Source organism: Desmodus rotundus, chromosome 2, assembly GCF_022682495.2.
Source record: "Desmodus rotundus isolate HL8 chromosome 2, HLdesRot8A.1, whole genome shotgun sequence".
NCBI classification, from domain to species: Eukaryota; Metazoa; Chordata; class Mammalia; order Chiroptera; family Phyllostomidae; genus Desmodus; species Desmodus rotundus.
The window spans coordinates 24,712,659-24,722,130 of NC_071388.1; the positions used below are offsets into that span (position 1 = coordinate 24,712,659).

A 9,472-nucleotide genomic window follows, 5' to 3' on the forward strand; every position below is an offset into this window, starting at 1 on the left:
AATGATTAAACATTTTTTAACATTTTTTATTGTTGTTCAAGTACAGTTGTCTCCATTTTCCCCCCACCATTCCCCCCACGCCAGCCATCCCCACCTCCCACCCTTGATGCTACCCCTCTTTGCCTTTTCCATGTGTCCTTTACGCATGTTCCTTGACAACCCTTCTCCCTTTTCCTCCCATTATTCCCTTCTAGCTCCCCTCTGGTTATTCTCATTTTGTTCTTAATTTCAATGCCTCTGGTTATATTGTGCTTGCTTGTTTGTTTTGTTGGTTAGGTTGCATTTATAGGTGAGATCATTTGGTATTTGCCTGTCACTGCCTGGTATATTTCACTTAGCATATTGCTCTCCAGATCCATCCATGCTCTCATGAAGGGTAGGAGCTCCTTCTTTCTTTCTGTTGCACAGTATTCCATTGTGTAAACGTACCATAGTTTTTTGATCCCCTCACTTACTGATGGGCACTTAGATTGCTTCCAGCACTTGGCTATTGTAAATTGTGCTGCTATGAACATTGGGGTGCATAGATTATTTTGAATTGGTGTTTCAGGGTTCTTAAGGTATAGTTCCAGCAGTGAAATTGCCAGGTAAAAAGGCAGTTCCATTTTTAGTTTTCTGAGGAAATTCCATACTGTTTTCTACAGTGGCTGCACCAGTCTGCATTCCCACCAACAATGCACTAGGGTTCCCTTTTCTCCACAACCTCACCAACACTTGTTGTTTATTGATTTGTTTATGATGGCCATTCTCACCAATATGAAGTGGTATCTCATTGTGGTTTTAATTTGCATCTTTCTGATGGCTAGTGATGCTGAGCATCCTTTCATATGTCTCTGGGCCCTCTGTATGTCCTCCTTGGAGAAGTATCTGTTCAAGTCCTTTGCCCATTTTTTAATTGGGTGGTTTGTCTTCCTGGAGTGGAGTAGTGTGAGTTCTTTATGTATTTTGGAGATCAAACCCTTGTCCAAGGTATCATTTGCAAATATATTTTCCCATACAGTTGGTTCCTTTTTCATTTTAATGCTGTTTTATTTATCTGTGCAGAAGTTTTTTATTTTGATGGTTAAACTTAATCCAAAGCCACAGCAGAACATAAAATTATGAAGCTAATTCTGAGGCATCTTTCTTTTATGCTCAGTGCCACAAAGGATAATCACTGTTGGTTTAAGCAAGATCTGATGGTGGATGTTGGCATAAAGATTGGCTAAACCCAAATCCATTGTGAAAAAGAAGATGAATGAAATTCATTATGAAAAGTTCAAGTTACTTAAATAGACCAATGAGCAGGCATTGTTGACTTAAATAAAATAATTAACTTTAATAAAAGTTTAAATATGACACTAATTAATAATTGAACTAATTACTTTCCCTAGTGTATCTCCATATCATGTGCAGTGTTAGTCAACTTTTGAGAGATTATTTATAAAATAATTTTTAGAAAAATATTTACTTTCAAAAATAAGTACATCATAATAAGTAAAACACATTTGAATGTCACTTGGCTAGGGACTAAGAACAATATAAAGATATATCTTCAAGATTACAATCTAGGGAGAACAGGAGATACATGCAAATACAATGTTTTGCAGTGCAGTTGTTACAAACATAAGATTTGGAATATTAATGAGCTTGAATTCCAGCTCTGACACAATGACCTCTCACAAGATTTTCTGAGCCTTAGTTTACTTGTCTATAAAAATGGGATAATAAAATTTACCTCACAGGGTCATAGTAAGAGTCAGGTATCTGTAAAGTACTGTCAAGATGCCTGGCAAAGGGAGAACCCTCCAGAAGTGGTAACTATTTAATGATGTGTTGTTTAAGTGACAGCCGAAAACACTCTTACGGAGGCCATTCAAGGAGGTTTATATTACTGGATTTGGAGTGAAGCTGATGATTTTTGCCTTGATTTCAGAGAAGAGAGCCCTTGGAGCTGAGTTGCATGATCAGTCAACGCTTCAAGGAAGAGGTAGGATTTGAACTGGAGGTTGAAGTGGGAATAGGGATTTACTAGTTGGTAGATAAAACTAGAGGTAATATAAACATTACAACTGCCAGTAAAATAGCAGTCATCTACTCAGCCACAACCCTCAGCAAATCCTCCTCACGTAATATGTGATTCCATTTATATGACTTTCTGGAAAGGGCAACACTATAGGGAAAGATTTCAAACCAGTGGTTGCCTGGGGCTAGGAGTGGAGGGAAGAAATTGGCTACAAAGGGCAAAAAACCTTTTTGGGTTGGTGCGGGTTATATGACTGTCTAAGTTAACCAAATTTATAGTACTCTATACCTAGAAAGGGTCAATTTTACTGTATGTGAGTTATATCTAAATGCTGGTAAACCACAAGCACGCACATACACATAGTTAAACAAAAGTGAACCACCTGAAGTCCCTCCTAGAAAGAAGTTGTTTGCCTCTGGTTCTACAAGATGTTAGAATGTATTTGAAAGTGAAAGAATTAAAGCAGTGACTTACTTACAGGAGGACAGATCACTAGTAGAGAAGCCATGAGCACAAAGTCAAGCCCATTGTACATGCTAATTCAATACGCAGTGAGAAGAGGTCTCACCAAAATAATGGGGCCAGAAAGAGTCTTCAGTAAATTGTTTCAGAATACTAACTGGTGAACACTTTTTCAATTTAGATTTTTAGCTCGCATACAATAGAATAAGTTTCACATAGAGTTTTACATAATCAGTATCAAATCTTAAGAAATAAAATCATGTTCTAAAACTCTAAAAATATTATAAATAAATGACAAAAATAGATTCACTGTCTAGAACATACATTCCCATATAAATAAAATGAAAGAAAATAAAAACAATGAGTGAGTAGAAGTTATTTCCAGAAGATACAGCCAAAAGAGTTATGTTTGCTTTCCTATAATACACTATAATTAAGAAGAAAATATTAAAACTCTGCAGTAGATAATTGGTCAAAATACTTATATCACCCACAAAAAGTAAGTGTAACTATCAAATCAAACTTATGGAGGTGTATTAATATGGCTGTGCACATAACAATGCACGTTAACTTGACAAGAGCACACTCGTGTTATGTGTACAGGAACACTGGTGAGCTCGTCCCTTGCTGCCAACAGTAGAAATTTGCACATCTAATTCAGAAAGACACTTCTGAAATACAAAAGTGTTCCCTCTTCTGGTCATTTTTTACCTTATTAATATTTCAAGTAAAGGAAAACAATATTTACATAAAGCTATTCATTGCAGCATTATTTATAACAATGTGAAAGCGAAATCAATTGAATGTTAACTCGTGCCAGACAGAATAGTATGCAGTCATTACAATTTTAATTATGCAGACTATAAAACAGCATGGGAAGCAATTGTTATGATTTTAAATGAAACCAACATAATACAACATTGCATGCATATTATCTACTCAACCATGTTTTTAAAGAGTCATACAGTAGAGAAAAAAGACACTGCAGAAGGATAACAGCAAATGCTTGTACAGTTCACACTGTGCGAGGCAGTGTTCTAAAGGCTTTATGTGTATTGGCCCATCGAATCCTCACAACTTCATGTCGTCCATCTTGTCAGTTAGGAATTCATGCTACAGAGAGGTCAAGTAACTTGCCCAAAGTCACATAGCTATTAAGTGCAATTGCCAGTATTTGAACACAGGCAGTTTCTTCACTATTATCCTATAACTGGGTCATTGTGTTGTATTTCCTAAAACATAGAAGTGAATGTAGTTGAGTTAAGCTGGAGTTGTACCATTGACTTGTAATATTTCTGTAATAGTCTTAATTACACATGCACTTTAAAAGTGTCTGCATGGGGAGCATTTGAGGGCTTCAGGGGAAGGGATGAAAAGTGTGAAGGGAAATGAAAGAATCACAACCACCAGTCTGTGCCAAAGGAAATTACCCACAGGCTACAACACTGAAGTTCCACCTGTCCTTCTGACCCGACCAGCCTGGAAGCCAGTGTGTGCGCTGCATGAGTATATGGGGGGTAGGGCAACAGGAAAGGCTGTCCTGCATTTTGATTGGGTTTCCCTCTGAGGTCAGACTCAGTGGGAGAACCAAGTAAATCCCGCGGGATCACACGATGGGTTGAGATGCAGCCGAGTCAAATGTTCGGTCCTCTCTGATTCACCTACATTAACACAATAGGTAGCAAGAATTCTAAATTAGGAGTCCCAGTGCATGATCATTATTTTGTATCACACAGCAAAATGGAAAGGCTACTAGATGTGGTTCTATTTTCTCAATGAACTCAATAAAAGAACATATTGCCCCAGGTCCGTTTGGAACAGTTATACCAGTTGTACGGATAGCTTTAAGCTAAGTTGCACATTAAAGTCCATGAAAACGGTATTGACTAAAATTGTGTAAGTTATTGCCACTTATTGAAAACGATGAGACAATTTTCTGTCAATGCCTTAGGCTGCAACTGGGGGGAAATCAGAATTATAAAAATTGCCCATATATATTAAAATACCACTAGAAAAAGAAAAACCATTGACTCTTTTATTTTGTCATCTAAATATAAAACATGCCTCTTTCTTTTGGGCAGAAAAGCCAGCAATTCCTGTAATAAAACATACCCTGGAGGATATGTAAGAATAAGCTTAAGAAAACGTGAGTAAAAGAAATCATAAAGAATTACTTGGAGCTATAGTTGTTGATCGTGAGGATTAGGTTTGACAGGAAAATATATCCTTTGGGAAACCCTATTAATTCTTAAAAGTAAATTTTACTATACCCTGTGCAATTTTTGCCGTGTGTCTAATGCTGAAAACCTATTTTTATTGAATTTGGGAAACAGAGGTCTCTAATGCCCTGAAATCTACCCTACAGGAAATGTGACTACAAGATTCTAAACATTCAGATAAAAAAAAACCTACCAAACCATCAAAAATCTAAAAGTTCAAAAACATTAAATGAATAAAAGATCTGAATTTTTAGACATTTTACTTTGGACTTATCCACATATAGAAGTTCAAAGACAGACTTACTAAAATCAAGAAGAAACTGGTATGGCTAAATATTTCAAGTGCTAAGTATTTTCTATGACATATTTTGAAAGGATTATTTTCTTTGTAAATAATGTAATTACCTTCTCTCTCACCCCAATTGCCGTTCAAGCTTCAGTACAGATAGCCTGTTATTCCAAAACAGGTGAAAATGGTCTCTAAATAAAAAGGGTCTGGTTTCTGACGGACACTGATGCACTCTGAAAACAGGCTATTTCTTATCTCTCATTAAGTGTATTGATCTCCTTTGAAGCATTTTTTGGTAATCATTAGTCTCCACTATGTTTGGTGTCCTAGAGTCCTGTTATCACAGATACAAAATCAAAATGCCCAATTCATAAAGAACCTCTAATGCCACATTGATTTGTTTTTATAAATGTAATTTCAGCTTTGCATTTTTTCTGACCATTCCTTAGAATTAGAGAACATCAAGATTTCTGAAAGGAAAGATGGACTGTTTCTGTAAGTGTGTTCCTGGTGGTCTTTGGTCAGTGGGCTTTCATACTCCCACATGATGTGTCATTATTCTACAATTGGAGAAGGAATGTTAATATTGTCCTATGAATGAAAAATATTGTTTAATTTAAATTTTGCATTTGAGAAAGCTTAATCTCCAAAACTTATTATTTCAAAATCTTTCTAAACCATATCCAATTTCAGTGTTAAAACAGTAATAGAATAAAGATGTCCAGATACAGAAACTGAAAGTGTAGGGAGGGTCCCAGATTCATGCCCACAGGAGCCAGGCAGGTCATATGAAAGGGTGAATCCAGCCAGACATTAGGTAAGTGGGGGGAAGCTCTAACGCATGCAAAGAACTGGAGAACCCATGCCCTTCCTAATGGCTGCAGGAAACCCATCCACTGGCCAAATGTGGCTCCTGAGGGGCACCTGTCAGAGAGCTGCAGTGCAGATAGCCAAACTGAATATGCCCTGTACCCATCCTAGGGTGTCTTTGGACCATTACTTTTAAAATTAAACCTTAACAACAATGACATACCATTTCATACCACTAGGATAGCTACAATTAAAAATATGGACAGTAAGGGTTCATGAGGATGCAGAAAAATTGACACCCTCATATCCGTGGGAATGTAAAATGATGCTTTGGAAAACAGTTTGGCAGTTTCTTGAGAAGTTAAACAAAGCTACCATATGACCCAGAAATTTCACTACTAAGTATATACCCAACAGAACAGAAACATACATCCACACAAAATCGTGTACAGTAATCTTCATGGCAACATTACTCATAGATAAAATGTAGAAACAACCCAAATTCCATCAACTGATAAAGTGATAAATAAAATGTAAGATATCAGACAATGAAATATCAGCCATAAAACAAGAATGAAGCACTGATGTGCGCTACAACATGGATGAACCTTGAAAACATTGTGGTGAGTGAGAGAAAACAGACACAGAAAGCCACATGTGGTGTGATTCCGTTTATATGAAATGTCCACAATAGGCAAACCATAGAGATAGAAAGTAGCTTAGTGGTTGCCAGGTACAGGGGGAAGGGGGAGATAGGAAATGGCTTGTAATGGACACAGAGTTTGGGAGGCAGTGAGGAAAATGTTTTGGAATTAGTGGCGATGGTTACACAACTCTATGACTATACCAAACACTTCTGAATTGCATACTTTAAAAGAGTGAATTTTATAGTGTTAAATTAAATCTCAGTAAACATCACTAAGCCATGGTAGAAGTTTATTTACTTACTGGTTTTATTTTCTCTTAAAAGCTTCATGTTGCCAAATATAGAACACCCCCCTCTTTGAATTTTTTGTTCTTAAATTTTTTTATATACATGGTCTTACTTCCGTATCTCTTTTTGGCAACTTCAAAAATGCTGAATGGAATGAAGTATCTCCATTCCTTGGGAGACACTTCAGTAGGAAGTAATTAGGAAAAGAGATGAATTTGAGAGCTTGAAATAGAAACGGGAAGTAAGTCAAAAGTTATGGCAGAAGTTGAAACTTTTATGGTGAAGTCTTAGAGGAAATACAGGAAGCTTTGGGCAAGTAAACCCAGGCAGGATCCACACTCTGCTTCTATAGGAAGGCAGGTGCTTAGCTGAATTGGCCAGAGACCCAGGGACTGTTGTGCCTTGAAGCTGCTACTTGGGGCCTAAGAGAATATAAGAAGCCTCTAGAAGTCACCAGGTCAGAGATGGAAAACTTCAAAACTATCGTGGGTTGAAGGGCTAGTCAGAGAAGAACAACTATGTCTCTCGTGGACTGACCATCTATGAGAATTCAAAATGACTTTACAGGCATTTTAATGAGACTTCATGTGAGAATCCAAGATGTTTCAAGGTAGTCAAGGGCTGGCAACTCAAAATTGGTTGTATGGTACTCAGTAGCATTAATTTCCGATGTGCCAGTGATACAATTTTGAAGTCATAGAGACTTGAGTTTATTGTCCTCAATATTTATAGTGTCTTTAATCTCCGTATCCCAGGCCTATTTTTTTCTGTAAGTTCTTAAATTCTTCAACTGCAGATTCCCTTACAGAGGACTTTTCATTTGTGGTTGGGAGGTATGTGCTTTTGGTTGGCAGAGGAGGTTCTAAATGGCCGGGTACAGCAAGGCTTTGCAGGAGCAGATTCAGGAGTTACATTTTTATCTAAGCTGTCACTATGCACTATGAGGTAGACTACACCCCCGAGAACAGAACAGAACAAAACAAAAACTAGACCTTTTTATGAAAAAGTGGATATTTCTAAAAGTCCCAACAGAAATTGTCATAAATTATGGAAAAATATATAAAATGTATTATTATCCAGCAATTTGTACAGTTATATTTACAAAGGTTTTTAAAGCATGGAAAATCCATACACATTAATATTATATTAAGCCAGAAAAAAAGATTGCCAAACTGTGTATATTATACTGTGCTAACATCAGAAAAAGTTGAAAACAAAGTCTAGAATTTAGTGTTCAAGTTTTAACAGTGATAACTCTAGAGACTGGGATCACTACTGATTAGTACAGGGAGGGGCAAAAGTAGGTTTACAGTCGTTCACTTGGCAAATAATACAATAATTAATAGGTAATAATACAAGAATAAACTCTGTGTTTCACATACAACTATAAACCTACTTTGCCACACTGTGTATGTTCCTTTTTATATTTTTATGAATTTTTCAATTTTTCTCATGTATTACTTTTCTTAACTCAGAAAAAACCCAAACATTTGATAAAATATAGTTCAGACAATCTGAACGCTGAATTTCTCAGGTGCACAGACATAGTTGTAGTGCGATGACAAGAAGACTCGGAGTGGCCTCTGTGGTAGGAAGCCTTTCTGTCATAAATGTCACAGGATTCCCAGAAGGATCTGCCTTTTCTCCTACCTAGGGTCGGATTGAATCTGTATGTGGTTAGGCAAGTTGCTTAGCTTTTAGCTAATTAAGTCATTTATTTTTAATAAGAGTAAACAACCGGTTGGCTAGTTTGTATTTGGTTCAATGACATTTTACCCTAGATATCTAGACATGTGAGCCGTGACTTAAAAGAGGATTTCCCTGAATGTCAGTCAGTTCAACTCTCCACCTGCATTTTACAGATGAGAAAACTGAAGTCCAAGGAGGTTGATCCACTGGCTGCAGGATGAAGAATGACTAGTGAGAGAAGGAAGACTAGACTCCAGCCGTCCTGATTGGGCAGTGGCAGGATCTACGAAGCAAAAAAAACTATACATAAAAATGATCAATATAATTTAAAAGTTAGTTTCTCTATTCATTGAAGATTGCTTGAAATAACTTGCCGTTGTCTAGTCATTAAAACAAATGCCTACAAAAAAAAGGCAAAGCTAAAGAAGACTCAGCAACTATGTGTGTAAGACGTAAAAATTGTCCCAAGCATCTATAATTCAGACCCAAACTGCACCTGATAGATTGGGTTTGTGGTCCAAGCTCTTGCATTCTGTACGACTGGCTCATGATGACCGAGGAATGAAGTTCACCTTGATATCGACAATGGCCAGCAGCATCAGCATAACCTGGGATCTTATGAGAAATGCAAATTCTCAGGCCCCACCCCAGACCTACTGCATCAGAAATTCTGAAGATGGGGGCCCAGCAAAATGTATTTTAAGAAACCCTGCAACCCTCCAGTTCCCTTTCCCATCGGATCTGAACACCAGTCTTGGTGGGCGTGAAAGGAGGAGAAGTAATACTGAAGCTGGCCTCACGGCTCTGTAGCATGTGGGCTAGTTTCAAACAAGGTTAAATTTTAAAAAATTAAAAAAGAAAGAAACCTTGCAGATCATTCTTATGTGCCCTAAGTGTGAGGGTCACCTCCATATAAATTATTTCCTTTTAAAAACTGTTTTTAGGTTATATAGGCCAGAGCTCTTAAAAGATCTCTGGAACAGAGTGAGACTAGTAATCTAGTTTTTGTACATTCAATAACTAAGTATAACAGATAATATAGAAGGTGCCCAGTTAAATTTGAA

General features: G+C 37.1%; 1 non-coding gene across 1 annotated transcript; it reads left to right on the forward strand.

Annotated features, from left to right (window-relative positions):
* Window positions 1–9,122: 9,122 nt before the first annotated feature.
* Window positions 9,123–9,242, forward strand: LOC112309546 (small nucleolar RNA SNORA61). The gene has a single exon (XR_002975270.2). It is a non-coding gene; the product is annotated as a small nucleolar RNA SNORA61 (small nucleolar RNA).
* The last annotated feature ends 230 nt before the right edge of the window (window positions 9,243–9,472 follow it).